This window comes from Notamacropus eugenii, chromosome 3 (assembly GCF_028372415.1).
Source record: "Notamacropus eugenii isolate mMacEug1 chromosome 3, mMacEug1.pri_v2, whole genome shotgun sequence".
Lineage (NCBI taxonomy): Eukaryota > Metazoa > Chordata > Mammalia > Diprotodontia > Macropodidae > Notamacropus > Notamacropus eugenii.
The window spans coordinates 464,760,733-464,780,328 of NC_092874.1; the positions used below are offsets into that span (position 1 = coordinate 464,760,733).

The 19,596-nt window shown below is 40.6% G+C and overlaps 1 protein-coding gene across 8 annotated transcripts in view; it reads left to right on the forward strand.

The window, feature by feature from the left end:
• The window catches only part of FHIT (fragile histidine triad diadenosine triphosphatase), a 1,742,479-nt gene that overhangs the window by 1,135,651 nt on the left and 587,232 nt on the right, over positions 1 to 19,596 (forward strand). The window contains exon 5 of one of the 8 annotated variants that reach the window (XM_072598795.1): positions 1 to 19,596. This exon is cut by the window's left edge and continues 24,127 nt beyond it; it is cut by the window's right edge and continues 29,791 nt beyond it. The exons of the other annotated variants lie outside the window; for them this stretch is intronic. The gene's annotated coding sequence lies outside the window, so the exon portion shown is untranslated. 8 annotated transcript variants of the gene reach the window in all.

Consider the following 19,596-nt stretch of genomic DNA (forward strand, 5'->3'; position numbering starts at 1 on the left):
CTGCCTGCAAGGGTTTGCTTTATGGTTCTGTTGATTGTCTAGACTTAAGAAACTGATGTACAAAATATTAATTATACATATTAAACTGCATATGTGAGCCTCCATTTTTTTTCCCTTGGAGAGAAAGATGTTAAATATTTACTAGCACACTGTTGACTGGGGCACGTACCTTATAGCATCTCTGGGTCGAAGAGTTTGAGCAGTGGCGTAGGGATTTGGGGACATACTTGATGTCCTGTCTCACTCAGCAACTCTTGGGTTCTTTTAGCAAATGGCCAGGAGAATGACTGGCTGACTTAGTCTCACATATTGCTGGGTAAGAGTGAACTAGAAAGAAGACAAAGAGGGGAGAAGAAAGGAGAAAAGAAGAGAGGGAGAAATATATAAGGGGAGAGGACTCTAACAGGCTTACAATGGACTTATTTAGACTTAGAAGAATTTTGACATTGCTGAACATGTGAATCCATCAATAATAATCTTAATTAATGGAGACTATAGTTCTTATAAAACATGAATTCCTTCCCTCAGTGTTGATTACTATTCTTCCCAAGGGGGAATAAAAGACAGTCAGAGCTTCTGAAGGGAAAACTCTGTCCCCAGGCAAAAAGAAACACATAAACAAGAACGAACACACTGCAAATAACAAAAGCATTGGGTGTGCACAGATTGGAGGAGAATTCCAGATTGCCCCCTGCCAAGGAAAAAAGAGAGAAGAGACCAAGGTTAAGGAAAGCATCCTATGTACATGTCCTCCCCCGACCACCAGTAAAAGAAGAAACAAGAGGAGAGACAAGGAGCCTTTGGTCCATCCCTCTTTGCTGTCGGCTTCTTCTTCTGCTCTAGTTAGGTCACAGTCTCTTTCCCTCTCCCTAAAGTGACTACAGCTTTTCCTTGTTTCCTCCTGAAGGCTGAAAGGACATATTAAAAGCAAACGAGCAAAAAACAAAACCAACCAAACAATAAAAAAGAGCTTCGTTTTCAAACTCCAAGACAAAGCTGATGTAACCTGAAGGATGAGGGGGGCAATTTGGCATCATGGAGGTCCTATCCTATTAGGAGTGAAGAAGACACTCCTTTAGCTCTGTCACATAACCATTGCTAGTGCCCCGTGTTTGGGGGGTAGCCAGACTGGGGTTTTAGGATCCTTGAATTTAGGACTAGAAGAAGTCATTCAGTCACGAAGGATAATTGACCTAGAACTACGAGATGCCTAAGAGGATATCTAGTCTAATCAGTTCATTTTGCAGATGAGGAGCCTGGAGTCTAGAGAGGTTTAACTGACTTAACAAGGGTCATATAGATAATAAATAGCAGAAGTGGCATTAAAATTTGGGTCCTCAGTCTCCAAATCCAGTGTTTTTTCTACTAACCCATTCTGTTTCAGTTGATAATTAAAATGATGCTAAACAGGCATATAACCAAGTGTGTGTGTGTGTGTTTGGGGAAGCAAATGGAGGCAATGAATGAAAGCTGTGCTTTCTAAAAGTTTGGTGGTGAAGGAAAAGAGAGGGATAGGAAAGTAGCTTGAGGGAATAACCTGTTCAAAGGAAAGACCCCATCGTTGTTCTTGTTTGTTTGTTTAGAAAAGCAGGAAACTGAGAATGTTTATTATATTCATTCTTCCTCGCAGAAGTAGACCATTCCATCAGAGAAATGATGACATGACTTGCACTTGACTTTATTTTGACTGAGGGAAGGCTGTGCAGGTCACCAGCCTCACTTCTCCAGAGCCATATGAATCCAGTGACCAGATAATCATCAGGATGACTGGAGATGACCCAGGATTCATTGGGAGACCTTGGCAGGTACTCACTTAGGGTGAGGTAATGCCCATTCATTGAATAGGTCTGTTTAAGAGGTAGTCAGGGCATGGCCCCTTTAATGAGGCAAAGAAAAGAAAGACATCAGCCTGGGAGGAAAACCGCAAGAGTTACTGTTGATAATCACCCTGAAGCCAGGAGAGTCCAGAAGAGAGCCTTTAGGCAGGGGCCAGGGGCACAGTGGTGTCTGAGTTTCATAGTGCAGTAGGTTTAAGGTTCAGGGAAGGGGAGGGGAGAGGAGGGAAGTAGCCAGTAAAACCCAAGTCAACTGGGTTGGCCATCCAAATTTACCATCCTTTGGAGAGGAGAAGGAAGGGGTTTATAGGGTGATGAGAAAAAGCCAGTCCAGAGCATGAAGGCCAGAGAAAGGTCATCAATAGGACAAGATATGGGTAGACTGCAATGAAAGGACTAACCATTTATGCATTTAATCAAATCACAAGCATATATCAAGTGCCTACTGTTTACAAAGACAAAAACAAAATCGACCTGCTTTCCAGGACTTTACCTTCTATTATTCTACAAGGAGTAGTGGTCCCTGAAGGGAGATTTAGGCTTAGGGAATCACAGGGATTGTAAGTGAAGCTGAAAGATAGTGGATCATCATACCCATTCTAGTGACAGTGCTAATACTTATAAGGACCCCCTCATTCTTTAAAGAGAAAAGATGGGAAAGAGATTGGTTGACATGTTCTGAGAAAGGGCATGAGATGGATGATATTGATCATTTTAATAAATAATTAATAAATTTAAATAAATGTCATTTTCTAATGATAAAAAAAGATGATAGAAATGGCAGCACCATGTAGTTAGTTGGTGGGTTCTTGTCTGTGGTTCTCCAAGAGAACCAAAATGACACCACAAGTTTTAGTGTGTCCAGCGTGGCTGATCAGACCAATAATGAGCTTGGAGTGCTCTCCCACAGGTCAGGTGCAGATAGTCTGAATGAGCATTTGGGGTGGATACTCTAAATATGTGCATCCTTCATTTCCTTTGAGCTGCTTTAATTCTGCTTTGCTCATAGAGCACAAAACCTTTTCCTGATGTGGGCATACCATGCTGAGCAGTCCTGTTCCAGTATCTCCCATGTCACACAATCAATTCCAAAGTTCTTGAAAGAGACCTTAAGAGTGTCCTTTTATGGCTTCTTCTGACCACCATGTGAAAGCCTGCCTTGTATAAGTTCTTCATAAAATAGTCTTTTTAGCAAACATACCTTTTGCGTTAGAATAACATGGTGTGTCCATCAGAGTTGTGCTCTCTGAAGCAGAGTTTGAATGCTTGGCAATTTAGTTCAGGGGCTCGAGAAAGGAAGGGATTGTAGGGAATGTGGCAAAAAGTCACTGGTAAAGCAACCAAGTGAAAAAAAATAGTTGCTTCTTTAGTGCTTTTCACAACAAAAAATGCAGCAGTTTTGGGGGTGGAGGGTTGGTTTTGGAATCAGAAAATTTTGAATTCAAATACAAACTGTGACACTTACTATGTGACCACAGGTGAGTCATTTTGTCCCTAATTCCCCTAGGTAACTCTCTACAAGCCATAAATTGAAAAGAAGCTCCTTGTTTGCCTTGGGGAAGGAGAAGAGTGGAAGGAATTTCCACACTGGGAGTCTTTCTCTCCCTGCCCCCCCCCCCCCCCCCGCCCCAGTCTCCATACACATACCCAGACCAGACCACAATGAAACAAATGAAAAAATACAACTTACAAAAGTCTAAGTATTTCACTTTTCTGCTGATTGCCTTAACCCCATGGAGATAAAACTTTATGCCAGAGACAGTCAAAGGGATAAGGGACCTCAAATAAACTGACAGAAATTATAGTGATTTAAAGATATCCTTCAAAAACAAAAAGTCAAGCAAAAAACAACCAAAAAAAAAAAGCCATCAAATCTTCGATGCTATTTTAACTTTCTATTTCTGAACCCTGGCATTAATAGAGATTAGAAACCGAATCAACTGATTCTTTTAAGAAGGGGAAGGAAAATATGCATTGACTTAAATCTTCCACTCTTTGAATGTTTACAACTCAAGAGAAGGAAAAGAACCTGCTGACTTGCCCTTAACTAGATAGAGGTTCTATTAGAACCTGCTGCAGCAAGATTTTGACAACATGGGAGGGCTGTTAGGGCATGGACTTGACAGGAACAATTGACATTCTCTGCCAAGGCCAGAGAGCATCTCAGCAATGCGTTTAGCCTTCACTGGGGATCTTACATGGCCACTTCAACCCCGGCCACCTCGCATATTACTGAAATATGAGGTTTTTTAGTGACACTATATACAGGAGTTTTATTAATGCATCCATCTTCTTTATGTTTAACTATAAAATATATGAGAGTAAAGAACTTTTTCAGCTGTTCATAAAGGTCCCACGAATGCGTATGTATTCTGGAGAGACCTGGATCTGTGGACTCTGACCGAATCTGCTTACCCTGCCTACATATCCGTAGGTTCTGATTAGAAGACAAAGACCCAAGCCATGTTCATACTGAGTTCACCAGGAGCTCAGTTCTCTCTTTGTTTAGACAATTCTTTCCCTGGTGGATTTTGAGTTCTAGCCCATAAAGGACAGCAGTCAGATTTTGTGGGCAGGGGGTCCCATGTCTTTGGATAGGAATAACTCCTATCATAGCCACGTCTTGGGGGCAGGAGATTGCCTGCCCCCAAGGTTATTTGTGAAGGTGCTTGTTCCCTTCCCTTATTCCCAATTGTCTCTATGAATCCAGGAAGAAAAGGTACCATTTACTGAGTTACTCTAGTACAAGGGTTCTTAGTCTGGGGTCTAAAGACCACGGATAGATTTCAAGGAATGGGTGAACTGGCATGGGGGAAAATGACATCTTTATTTCAATATAATTGGTGTCCTTTGTAATCTTATGCATTGTATATTATGCACTTTACGCTATCCCTCTGAGAAGGGTTCCACAGACTTCACCAGCCTGCCAAAGAGGTTCATGACACCGAAAAAGTTCAGGTTTCCCGCTCTGGTCCAATGCATGGCATCTTCATGGATTCCAAGAGGTAATGGTGCACAAGCACAGAATTCATCGAATCAGCACAAACTGAGACACAAACTGACACATGTTCTGGGAGAAAAGACTTCACCTCCTACCTGGCCTCCCTGCCTCCGAATTTCCTCACTCCAGGCTTTCCACCATACAGCTGTTAAACTGATAGTCTTAAAGGTCAGATTGGACCTAACATTTTGCTCAAGAGCTCATTGGCTCTCTCTTGCTTTTAGGATATAATACAAACTCTTTTGCTTGATACTTCAATTCCTATATGATCTGGTTTTAGTTTGTCTTCCCAGATTAATATCATATTTTTCTCTTCTCCCCAATTTGCATTCTAGTTGATATTCCCAATATGCACCATTCTAACTCAGTACCTTGCATATAATAGTGCTTCTTAAGTGCTTTATTGAATGCTTTGTATTCCCACCCCTGGAATGGATGTTATCCCTTCTCTTGCATACCTTTTGGAATCTCTAGAATCCCTTCAAGAGCCAAGTAATCAATCAGTCAATCATCAACAAGCATTTATTACATCTCGGCCTTTTGGTCTTCCACTACATCCAGAGCCGTTGCCAGTCATCCTGCCTAGACCCAGACAGCTTCAGGGGAGAAAGTGAGGCTGGTGATTTTGCACAGCCCTCCTTCTCTTAAATCCAACTCACTTGCTTGTCATGGCATCACTTCCTAGATGTCATGGTCTGCTTCAAGAATGAAGGACAGACTACAACATGACATGTCTACCGTGGGTCTGGTCCTATGTGAGGGTCAGGCTTAGCTCCTGTGCCTTCCCTCCACAGAGCTTTTCCTGATCACCCCATTCCCCTGAAATTGCTTTGTATATATTGTCCGTTACTCATCTGTGTACATGTCTTTCTTCCTAATAGACTGGAAGCTCCCTGAAGACAGGGATGACTTCATTTTTGTCTTTGTAACCCCAGAAACTAGCACAATATTTTATACATTTTAACTACTTGATAATCACTTCTTAAAAATTGAATGAGATCATTTGTATATTTAGGAACCTGGATAATATAAAGAAGATGATCAGAAAGGGTCAGGAAAACTCTGAGCACCACTCTCATCTTAGCTAGTTTGGGGACCAATGGAAAGTCATTTCTACTCTTTGAGCCTCAACTATATCATCTGTAAAGTAGGGATCTTAATACCAATAGTGCGTACTTCTCATAGGTAAAGCCCTTGGTTCATCTTAAAGTGCTATACACGTGCCAGTTATTCTTGTTGTAATTATAGTTTGTTTATAGTTGTGTTATTATTTAAGCATCGACAAGACTTCACTAATTATGAAAAAGTAACTGATTTATTGCAAAGGGCTACCTTAAAGGTTCTCTTCCAACAAGAGAACCTGATTATGTCTATTAGAATTGTTCTAGATTCCTTGAAAGACCCAGCAGAAATAATTCCATTCAATGACTTCTTGATCATAAACAGCAGAGAAGACATGAAACAAGGAGAGGTCAACTCTCCCCATCATTGTGAGGAAAGAAACTCAAGGAAGAATCCAAGCTGAAGAAGGGATCCTTGTGTATACTGGGGTCTTCCACATGCTCGTTTTAGAACATAACATCATGATGGTTGCCTCTAGCCTTAGAACAGTGCAGAATCTTTGGAAGAGAGTTGTAACAAGGTTTTGGCAAAAAAAGTTATACAGGAACCATTTACAAAGGAAAGACCAAGTGTATGAAAAGTGTCTTCTTCAAATTATAAATTTATAAGGATGATCTTTATAAATTGTCTATGTATGTATATGTGGGACAGACAGTTCAGATGTGCATTGAACTGGCCCTGTAGGGGAACAGAAGGAGAAGAGTGATTTGGATTGCCTTGAGGAAATTTCTAAGTGTCTTTAATGACTCCAAGATTCTTCTGGAAACAAAGGTTCCTTTTTAAAAATACTAACATACTACTCATGTTGCTGTATGTTAGAAAAACCTAGGATAGAATAGTCTCCAAAGATTTCCTTCCTCCCTCCCTTCTTTCCTTCCTTCCGTCCTTCATTTCTTCCTTCCTTCTTTCTTTCCTTCCTTTCTTCCTATCTCCCTTTTCTCTCCCTCCCTTTTTCTTTTTCTTCCTTCTTTCCTTTCTCTCGCACTTTCCCTTCCTCCTTTCATGTCTTCCCCCTTCCACTCCTCCTCCCTTCCTTTTCTCCTTCCCTCCTTTCCTTCTTCTCTCTCTTCCTCCCTCCTTCTCTTCCTCCATTTTCTACCTCCTTCCTTCCCTCCCTCCCTTTCTCCTTCCTTAATGCACCTTCCATGAATGCCTCTGACATCCTTCAGCATGGGGAGCATTGGCACAAGCACCACACAGTAGTGTTTCAGTGACCACCTGCACAATTCTGAGCTGCCAAAGGATCGTAGATTTATAGTCTGAAGGTACCTGGAACATCTTCTAGTTCATCCCACCAAATGGACAAATGGGGAAACTGAGAAATGGTAGAGTCTTTAAGACCAGATCCTCTCATCTTTTCAGATGAGGACACTGGTATCAGAGAGGTGAAAGGACTTGCCCGGGGTCACATACAACTAGTTAGAGTCTGAAGCTGAATTTGAATCCAGACCTTCCTGACTTCAAGACCAGCATTTTAACTATTCTGCCATTCTGCTTGACCAAAGTCACAGAGCTTCTAGGACCTAGGACCTGAACGCAGGTCTTCTAACTGCAAATCCAATGGCACAGTTAAACATGCACACAGTACACTTCCATGCAGTTTTGTAGTCTTGGCTATCCTTGGTGCCAAAGATACATTTGGATTTTTAGGACTCACACTCTTTTCTGTTAAAATCTCTTCCTAACAACAGAAAATCAGTTCAGTTCTGAGAATGCCAATGATTATCTGGGTGGGGCATCTACTTTAAAAACAGATTTTGTAATTCAGATGACAGCAAAAATCAAAGTGACTTGCATTGAGATCCTTCTTAGCAAGGAGAAGTTTACAACAACAAAGCAATAAAAGAAAAAAAAGACTAAGGACCTTGTATCTATGCAAGGAACTTGATGAGGTCCTTATTAGCTTCTTTGTTTGCTTTTCATAAGACTGTACCTTATGGACACAGAACAACATGACATCAATAGATAATCGTCACTTGCTTTACTCTTTTTAATTTTCCTAGGATTCTCTACGTACAATTTTTTTTTAAAAGGAGGTCTCATTTTTAGAGAATAAATTGTCTGTACTTAGCTATGAAAATCACCCGCTGTTGCCTAAAAGAGCCCTGGGATTTGAATTCAGTCTTCTCCCCATATCCCTAAATTTAAATAGCAGTTTCCTATTTAGAGAAGCAATAATAGTCTAGATTTCAGAAACAAAGACTGGGAAGGCTCTTATAACCGACCTGCTATTGTTGTAACTGAGTTCGCTTTATTCATCCTCAGGCCGCCTCCCAGATAAAGCAACAAATAGCTACGTTAATTTAGAACACACTATACATATATGCCCAGGCCCCAAATACATGGAGCCATTAAAACAATGATTTCTTTCAAATGAGTCTTACCAACTGTCCAGGGGCAGCTAGGTGGTGCAGTGAATGGAGCACCAGTGCAGGGGTCAGGAGGACCTGAGTTCAAATCTCACCTCAGACACTTGACACTCACTAGCTGTGTGACCTTGGGCAAGTCACTTAACCCCAGTTGCCTCATCCTGGGTCATCTCCAGTCATCCTGATGAATCTCTGGTCACTGGATTCAGATGGCTGTGGAGGAGAAGTGAGGCTGGTGACCTGCACAGCCCTCCTTCACTCAAAAAAACAAAGTCAAGTGCAAGTCATGTCATCATTTCTCTGATGGCATGGTCTTCTTCGGCAATGAAGGATGAACACACAGACACAGACACACACAGACAGACACAGACATAGACACACACACACACACACACACACACACCAACTGTCCAAAGGGCTGCGGGCAGGATTTGTCCTAGCTTTATTCTGCAGCAGTCAAAATTCCTTCTGCTTTTTTGTCGTTTTCTTAAGTCAAAAGATAGGAGGGAAAGTGAATGAGGAAGGGCCAGTAAGGCAGACCACACCTCCTACCAGCCAAAAGCCCCAGACAAGTTCTTCTCTACTACCATCTCCTTTTTCTACCAACGTTATACATTAAGGGAAGAAATTGTAAGCTTCTTTTCTTATATAATGCACAGTTGGCACTTAATGAGTGCCCATTCATTCATTCATTCATTCTCATTTGCTCTTAAGCCAAGCAGCTTGGTTCATTGAAAAGAGTGTTGGATTTGAGATCAAAGGGCATGACTTTGAATCTCACCCTCTGCTAGTTATGACCCTGTATCATGTTGGGCAAGTGAGTAGAGCTCTGGGTCTCAGTTTCCTTTTATGACGAATGAGAAGACTTGTGCTATATGGGATCTATGTTGTCTTCCAGATTGAAATCCTATGTTGAATCCTATCGGTGCACATCAAAGGATTAGGTTTGAAAGTATAGTGAGGCAGATACTCCCCTTCTTGAATTAATATGAATCACGTTAAAAAGCAAATTAAAAAAAAAATAGCCACCATTTATATGGGGTCTTAATGGTTGCAAATAATGAACTTTATATTGTCTCATTGTATACAACCGTGTGAGGCAGGTGCTGTTATTATCCCTCTTTTATAGATGGGGAACCCAAGGCACAGAGATACCGAGTAACTCAGGTTACTAAGGTCATAGAGCTATTAAATGTCAGTGACAGACTTTGAACCCAGGTCTTCCTGACCCTAAGTTCAACACTGTCCATAGGCTGCACAAATCCTTTGAAATAGTAATAATGAGTGTTGCTCAATTCCCACTCTCCTACCCATTTAAAAATACCCATTGTACCCATTTCTTTTCTGGGCAGTTTTTGTTTTCAATTTAACTCTTCCAGTGACCTTAAAAACAAAACAAACAAACGAAACAAACTAAAGCAAAACCTTGGCCCAATATGAAGAGGAAAGAGAGTGGGTCTACTTTGGTTTGAATGCCAGCTTGGCCTTTTTCTAGCTGTCACCTTGGGCAAATCATTTTATTTCTCTAGGTCTCATTTTTTCCATCTTACAGATGATCAGGATGGTAGATGTTGTCTGTGAGTCTTGTGGTGCCACCGTTCCTTGATCTTGCCCTCTCATTTGGGGATTCACCAATCTGGGCACCTGCTCATCAGTCTCATTGTGTGTGTGTATGTATGTATGTATACACACATATATACATACAGATATATGCGTATATGTATGTATATGTGCATGTATATTTATCTATATGCACATATATATATATACATACATACATACGGGGGGGCACTTCATGATGTTGTTCCTTGCTGGAATGAACTATTGAATCTACTTCCCCAACTCCATGATGGTTTGGTAGGAATGAAGCTGATCAGTCAGAGTGTGTGTGTGTGTGTGTGTGTGTGTGTGTATTTCACTGCCTAGACAAAATGGCATTGAAAAATGTCATTCTATGCATGCAAGAGGTTGTAGGCAATAAAGTTTTATTAACTAGACCAGAAACCATTTTGACATCCAGTAGAAGAAACAGACAAGCAGACCAGAAGCAAATACCCCAAGTACGTTGCTCTGCTCAGTTTTTAGGATATCTTGAAAACAGAGAATCTCTTCTGAACAAATGAGGTTTGAATGAGAGAAGACAGATATAGCCTGTAGTCATAATAGAGATGGCAGCCCTGGTCAGGAGGCTGGCAGTCAGGGAGATTAGGCTCTCCCCTAGACACCAGACCAGTTTCCGCCCTTACTCCCCCCGTCCAACTGTTTGACCAGCCAATAATTGAGCCACATCATCTCACCATCTACATGTCATTGTGCATGTCCCTCTTACCTATACATGCACACAAACGCATACACTGCGCACACATATACACATGCATATCCACACCCATAGAGACATGTAGACACATGCACACATGTGTGCCAATTGCACCCACACACAAAACCACACAATGCATATAGACACATTCACCAGACATACCCAAGATACACACAACACACATATGCAAATGCACATGAATACACACATGCATGCATGCCTTTACCTCTTGCTTTGGGTACATTATTCAAACCAATGGCATCATTACTTCTAGAAGGAGTGTGTTATATATATCATCCACCATCTTTATGAGTCTCTAAGCTAGAACATCTTCCCTGACCAGCATTCCCTGAAGCATTGCCTTCCTCTAATAGAATTCAAGTTTTTTGATGTCAGAGTTTTTGGGGGTTTTTTGCACTGCTCTTGGCATAGAGTAAGTGCTTAATAAATGCCTGTTCATTCAGTCATTCATTGTAGGATCTTTCCTCTTTATCTCTAACTTTGAAGCTCACAGTCATAGAGTGTTTCCTTTGCAGAATTTTCTATTTCCCATAAGGTCAAAACATTTCGAACTTGATGTAAATTGTATCTAAACTCTTAAGCTGACCAGAATCTCAACCTCTCTCTTGTTTTTCCCATAGTTTCTCCCTTAGGTGCCTATAAGGTTCCTCCCTGACCTTTTCTCTTTCCTTTTCAATCCTTGACCTTTGTAGTGGTCTCAAGGTGTCCTTCCCCTTGTTCTCCACCTTCACCCTGCCCTGAGCCTAGAATGCAGTGGAGCCCAGAGTGGAGGACAAGGAAGGAGGAACTGTAGAGTGACAGATCCTCCGGAGGAAACATCTGTGGGCTGCAGCAGCAGCTGCAATGAGTCACGCTTCTGCCTTTTAGAGAAGCCGGAGAGTTTCCTGCTTTCCATAACCCCCTTTATCTTTGCTGCTTGACTTTACGGTGGCTCATCTCTGCTAGCTGGCCACCCACCTGGCAGACCTCATCCTCTTAGTCCCAGGAAGCTTTTGAGCTACAACCCACTCTCATCATCTATTTTCTCTTCTTCCCTATTCATACATTTAAAGCAATGTTCCATCTCCTAAAGAAGTCAGCTGTCCCTGCCTAGGGGTTTCTGAATTTCAGAGAGACAACTGAAAACATAACCTTGAAGTGGGTGGTCACTTTTCTGTCTGAGCCTCCAACTTTCTTGTGTCTAAATAGGTCTGTGCTGGATCATGGTAGGAGATTAATATCTTTTGGAACCATAGGGCCCAAGGTATTGGTGGTTTTCCAAGAGAATTTTTAGTTTTTTATTATTTTTCAAGAAAACCCAAACAAAAGAAAACATAGAAGCATATCATTTTAAATATACATACACACATAACGTATACATGAAACATTTATTTTTATGTATTTTTATATAGATTTAAATGTCTCCCTCAATCAAATATGTTTCTTGAGAGCAGAAACTTTTTCATAATTTTGTCTTTATTTCTCCCAGCTCCTGACACAGTTGCTCGTACGTCATAGGTGCTTAATAAATGCTTGTTCATGGACTGGAGAATTCCAGATTTCATGTTTCTGTTCTTACCTTTCACCATGGGAAGCTAGAATGAAAAAAGATAAATGCTAATGGGAAGCTGACTATAGATTGCATTGGGTTTTGTGTAAATTAGATTTGAGGGGAAGTGCATTCTATATTTGGACCAATCTGTTGTAACAAATAGAATCAAGGAGAAGACATTTGAGAAAGCTGACAATCCCTAAATGAATTAAAAGGTTTTTTTCTTTTTTTTTCCACAATGGGATGACTTTTCCCCAAATGACATATATGAGAATTTTGGTGAAGGGAAATGACCCATGATATCTGACCTATTTACATTTATATAACATTATATACATTTATATAACGGAGAAGGCAATGGAGGGGGAGGAGAAAAAGAAAAATCTTAGTATTTTATTAGGCTGTTCTAGTTATTACGGAGAGGTGACATGAAATGGTGGCCAGAAAGCAGAGAAAACCTGAGTTTCGGTGCTTATGATACATATGGGTGTTGTGACCCTGGAAAAGCACAGGGTTGTTGTAAGTATGAGATGAGGTAATATTTGTAGAATGTTTAGCACAATGCTTGTCAACAGAGTGAGCATTCCGCAAATATTAGATATTATTATTATGGTTATTTAAAACTATAAGTTACAGAGCACATGCTCATGCAAATTGATAGAGGGAATTTCCTCAGTGGAGTACCCTACACTACACTAATTAAATCATGTGTCAAGTAAAAAAAAAAATAGAGAGAGAAACATAGCTAGTATTTCTATAACACTTGGAGGTTTCACCCACTTCATCTGCCACCAAATGGTAGTTAGCGTACATACCCTATTCTGTTAAATCAGGATGTAGATGCATTTGTGGACTCTTCATATCTCCTACTTAGACAGAGAAACTTTTCCCATGTTAGACATAGTTTCTTCTTGTCACAGTGCCTGGCACATTGTTAGTGCTATGTAAATGTTAGCTGTTACCATCGTTGTCATCCTTCATGATGTCTTTAACTTTCACAACTTTTCAAGTTAAGTCCTACCCCTCCATGGTAACCAAGGTCGAGCGTCCTGCTCATTCATGACAAGGTGCCAACGAGATGAACCAGACTATCAACAATAAACAAAGGGCAGGGAGCCAGAACCAGACTTGGTGTCAGCGATGAACAGAAGCCCATGAAATGTGCGTGCTGATTTCCATTTTATTGATGGGTCTCATGCATAAGTAATTTTCCATTGGGAATGAAAGGGAGGGAGGAGAGACTGCATTGGCATCAGATGCACTGCTGACTTTCATCTGCATGGGCCCCGTCCCCTGGGCTGCTGCCCTGGGGGCTCCTGCACCTGTATCGTTTCGGAGCTTGTCAACATATGACATACAGTCTGGTTATTGCATATAAACAATCCCTTCCCGTGCATTCAGAATTCTGGGGAAAAAAGCCATTTTGTCTCTTTGCCTCTGCTGACCTTTGTTGCTGAATGCTTCACTTCCACTAACCTTGGTGGAGAGGAGCCCTGCGGATCTGGGTTCCCTCATCAGGTTCCTATTGGGTAATTCTTCAATTCTCATGCTTCTGGTTATTTGGTTAATTTAATTCTGTTCATTATATACTTACTAATCATCTTAAAAAGACCCAGATCCACATGATTGTCATCAACGTGCCCATGTATTTCATTCTACTGATTGTATTTTTTTCCGTCTTTCCCTTTATGATTCATACACTTAAGCTATGATTTCATGATTCTGTGGGGAGCACTCCCTACCAAAACACATTCACAATTGTTGTTCAGCTTCCAGGTTTCCAGAGTAATCTGGGTTACTCAAAGATTAAATGGCTTGCCCAGAGTCAAACCTCCAATATGGCCCTTCTCTAGAGGTCTCTCCTTACTTTACCACATGACCTGACATCATATTTTAGAATATCCAAATATCATATTATATTAATATATCATTCAGTCATTGTTTGATTTCTAGAAACATAGGTGCCAATTTTTTGTTGTTTCAAATAGAGCAGCTCTTAATATTTCTGCATGTGGGTCTTCCCCCACCCTTTTTGTAATGTTTTGAAAGATAAAATCTTCACAATGGATTCATTCAGACAAAAGGCATCCCTTAGTTTTATGAATATTTATTGCCATATTTTTTCCCAAAACCTTTATGCCAGTCTGCAGTTTCACCAACAATGTATCAGAGTGCCTATTTTCCCACAGTTTCATTAATATGGACTTTTAGCTTTTTCATTTTAGAAGAGGAAAGAGGTCATCCAAGAAATGTATATTAGGAAGAGAAGACAGACTAGTAACATGGAAAGGATAAGAGATGACAGATAGAGGGCCAGAGCATTCCATGGGTACTCTCAACTATCAGGAGAAAGTGAAGTCCTCCTCCATCATGTTGGGTGGACTCTCTGTGGGATACTTATGAGAAGTCCAGCCAGGAGCCCAGCAGTTAGCAGTATGTTTGGCACATGATGAGATTAAAAAATGTTTATCAGTTGACTGACAAGAGTCAGCCAGAACGAGAGGGCATGAGTGCACTGGTATCTGCGTTGTTGGAGGAAGCTTCAAAAGTAATGAAAGCAAGAGATGTTTTAGTATTTTGATTTTTTTTTTTGGCTACTTTAAAGTTATTTTGAATCCACAAATTTAATGCAGTGGGTTTGCACTAGACACTGTAACACAATAGTGTAGCCAAAAGAACTTGACTAGAATCAGGAGACCTAGATTTGGATCCCACTCCAGACATTGACCATCTTTATGACCATCAGCAAGCCACTCCCCTTCCCTTTGAGCCCTAGTTTTCTTATCTGTAAAATTGGGATGGGGTGGAAGGGGCAAGCAAAGGAGATAATCCATGTAAGGTGCTTGGTAAGCCTTCAAATATTCTAGAAATGTCAGCCCTTGCTATTGGCCATTGGCCAATGGTCTAGGCCATTGTCAGACTAATGTGTACATAAGCATTATTCTTTGTGCCAGCAGTCCTCTGGGAAGCCTGGTCATTTTTCTCTGCAAATACAGTAGTCAATGTACTTTTGAGGCATTTGTCTCTGCTAGGTTTTAAGTATGCTATTGCGAGGAAGTTGAAGCTCTAACATGTCACCACTTCTAGCTTGTTGAAAGGTTTGTTGATGACTTTCAAACTTTTCAGTAGACTAAAATGAAATGTTTTTGCCTGGTGGTCCTGCTGAACAATAATGCTTGTTTTTGTTTTTCTTTTCTGGTATTATTCTTTATGGAATTTGTGACAGACAAGGACCAAGGCTTTATCTGTCATCTAGTCTCACTGCTCTGAGGTGTACATTGGAATTTCACTAACGTAGCCACTTAGGCCTTCCAAAGTGCCATTACAATGAGGAGAAATAGTTTAGGCCCGTCTTTTTGTTTGGCTTTATTTGTCACTTCTTTCCCCATTCGCCCGAAATAGATGCGCATTCGCAATTATGCCATTATCTCTGAACCTGGCATGCCCTGTAGCGCAAACTCAGGTCTATGTCATTATCTCCAGTATAATGGCAGGGATTCAACTGGCCAATAATTCCAAATACTTCTCTCCCTGCACTTAAGTCACATTAGTTTTGTAGTCAATATAGCAGCGTGTCAAGGTTTGGTATTTCATGAGGTTGTTACCTTGGATCCCATCACTTCATCTTCCCAAATAGTTAGCTCTTAGAGTAAAGGCACTGGGGTTTATGGGCATACAGTACTAACGCTATGTGCTGGTTGCTGGTGATAGGGGTAACAGTGCCATTGTCACACAAGATAAAATCTGAAGGGATCCTTATGAAACCCCTAGAAGCAAGGGTTTGCAAGGCAGCTTAGGTGGTATAAAGTGATGAAATTCTATTCAGAATGAGTGCTCTTTTGGGCAGCTGGTAGTCAGGCCAGCCAGTTGTGGATTTCAGGAATAAGAGAAGCTGTTCCCTGAATCATTCAGGGGCATTTTAGAAGGCTCTTGATGCAATCCAAGCTTCAGTCTTGTGTGGTTTGGGGGATATAGCAGTGGCTCAAAATTAAATGCTTGGTAGGCTGAGAATTGCTAGTAAAAGTCATATAAAATTTTTTTCTGATTTGGTTTGCTACAAAATATGCTATTTAGCTTCAGCTGGGCTCTGTTTGCTGCTTGGAGATGCCTTGACTCACCTCTCATCGACTGCTTATCAATTTCCCTTAGACATTCTAAACCATTTCTACTATCATCTGCCTTGTATCTTACTTTGCTAAGAAGATAGAGTTAACATCCCTCAAGTCCTCCCCTCTGTACCTCAAAAACCCTCCATGTCTTCATCATTTCTTTGTTTCTTCCTCCCTCAGGGGGTGAGGTGCCTCTTTTCCTGACCTTGGCGAACACTTCTACCTGGACCTTTACTCCTCCCTGTTTCCCCATTAGAATGTAAACTCTCACCTTGGATGGTATGGATTGTTGTGTTCTTTGTACTTATGTCTTCAGGGACTAGTACTGTGCCTGGAAATAGTAGAATCTTAATGAATACTTGTTAATTCCTCAATTACTTTCCTACCTCCTATAATCAGTCAATCCAAACATTTCTTAAGCACCTAGTCTGTGGCAGACATTGTACTAAGGATAGTACTTGTTGAATAAATGAGTCAATCATCCTCTCTTGCCTCTTCAACCTTTCCCTCTCTATCGGTTTCCTTCATTTTATCTATAGTTACACATCTTTCCTGTGCTAAAATTCAGTATAAAACCCTTGACCTTGGTCCTTTGATGAGCTACCATCTTATGCCTCTCTCTCTTTCTCTGCCAATCTCTTAAAAAGAGTAATCAACAGTCATTACATCATCTTCCTTATCATCGACCTCACTCCTCAATCTCTTGCAATCCGTCTTTCATCCCCACCATTCTACCTGCAAAATTGTTCTCTAAGCTCAGTCACTTCTTTCAGCTCTCATCTATAATTTCTACCCAACCTTTGCTACTTTCGACCATACTTTCCTTCCCGATGCACTTTCTTCCATACTTTCCTGGTTCTCTTCCTACCTCTTGAACCATTCATGCTCTTTCTTCCACAGACTTTTCTTCTTCTTTGCCTTTACTTAAATACTCAGATGGATCTGTAATCTTATATACAGGAGACTGAAAAGGTAGTAGAGAGAATCAAGATAAAAAAATAGCTACTTTGGACCAAGTATATAGAGGAGAGATCCATGCCAGGGGAGGACTATTTTGAGTGTGCTGAGAGATCATCATACAAGAAATATGAAGGAGGGGCAGATAATTAAGCCATGGAAAAATTCTCAGAACTTAATAAAGAAAAAGGGTGACCAGGAGAGTATCAATAACTGACTTATATACCCATTCTCTCATGTATGCAAAATCTTCATGGGAGTCATCTATATATGACTTGAGAGCATTCTCACATGAAGATATTAATAGGGAACAGGCAGGCTTTTGCTAGTGATATTCAACAATAAACTTATACCTTTATTATTTTTTGACTTTTAAAGTTAGAGATCCCCAAACTTCTTTTCTCAGTCCTCTTCTGTAGTCAAGAAGAAATGAATTCAAATCTAGCCTCAGATAGTTAATACCTGCGTGACCTTGGGCAAGGCCCTTAAGCCCCCTCGCCTCAGTTTCCTCAGCCATAAAGTGGGAATGATAATAATAATAATAATAATACCTGTTTTCCCAGGTTGTTGTTTATTAGTTATTCATGACCCTACCTTATCTCCTGTGGTAGGTAATTCATTGGACTCCTATTTTATTCTAGTCTGTATTAATCAGTTTGACATAATTTCATACGGGTAGTGATTATAAGTTTTGGTGTTAGACCTCTGAGCTATGAACTGCAGGTTATAAATTCATTGGCTTAATCAGGGTAAGCTAACTACAGGACTTCCACCCTTGTTTTTGCCTTGTTATGATGACCAAGCCCAGTGGGGCAGAAGTGACTCAATTACATGGAAAGTCCTTTTGCTATTTTTGTTGCCCCTCTTTCCCTTGCCATCCCTCTATTGCCCAATATGAGGAGATAACCATGAGCACTTGGCCAATGAATGACCCTGGCTTCCAGTCTGTGGTCTGCCTTTCTACTGGCCCATTGGCACATGGAGATGTTTTGACATCTGTTTATCAGCACAGACCATAGGTCTGCTCATCTGCTTTATAGAACCACCTAAAACATCAAAATAGGTTTGTTAAGTTATGTTCATTAGCCCATTTGTCCACCAATGGGATTCTATATTTTGTGTAGACCCTCCTGGAAGAGCAAGGGCAAGGTCTATTAACCAAGGAGATTCTATATTTTTAGTCTGCTTTATCTCTATTGTCTTGGTATCAAGCACTATAAAACTAAGGCCCTGGAGGGAGGGTATATCCCAGATCACCAGGAAGTTCACTTCTTTGGAGGGAGTATTGACTTTGTAACAATGCCCTTGGCACAGAGCTCAACCTCAGTTTCTTTTATTATAGATTGGGCATTTATGGATCACATACTCCTTTATCACGTCATAAACTTCTTGAATGCACGGATTGTGTCTAAGTTATCTTTCTGTTTCTCTCAGTGCTTTGCATATATATGGTAGGCACTCAGCTGGTGCTTGTTTAATTGAATTGAAACATGATGTTTTCAACAGAGTTTACCTACAATTAAACCAACAGTTTGAGCAGAGCAGTTGGAAAGTCCCTTGAGTTTGGATCCTACTCATCTGGAATTTTTGTCAACTGCGAATTTATATGATACGTTGTAGTGGATTAAATGCTGAACTTGGAGTTAAGAGAACTGAGTGCAAGTCTTGCCTCAGATATTTACTCACCATGTGATCATAGCTAAGTCACAACCACTCTGTGCCTCAGTTTTTCTAGCTCTCAGTTGTGAAGAGTAATACTTGCATTTTTTACCTTATAGAGTTGTCATGTAGCAAAAACCTTAGAAAGCTTTAAAAAGCACTTCATACCCCAATTGTTATTTTGATTGGAACTGGAATTGCCTTGAAGTTTTCACTCTGTCTAAAGAAGACTTGACTATTCATGTGAATACTGTAATGTTTAAACTTAAGGGAACAACCTGTTCAGTCATTTACATATAAACAATTCATATGCTAATGACAAATCATTAAACTCTGTTCATTGAAGCAGGTCCTTTAAGGGTATGTGTTAAAGCAATGCCAGTAATCTAGCTTGAGTGACTACATGTCACTACATGACCACATTAGCACCACTTACTTATATGTACTCACTGTGGGTAGAAAGCAAAGATTCACCAGTTCACCATCAAGCATTGTCTCATGTTCACACTATATATATATATATCTTCTTGTAGGAACACAGTTGGGCAGCTAGGTGGGTAGAGCACCAGTTTTGGAGTCAGCAAGATCTGAGTTCAAAAATGGCCTCAGATACTTACTAGCCATGCGCCCCGGACAAGTCACTTAACTCCTATTTGTCTCAGTTTCTCATCTGTA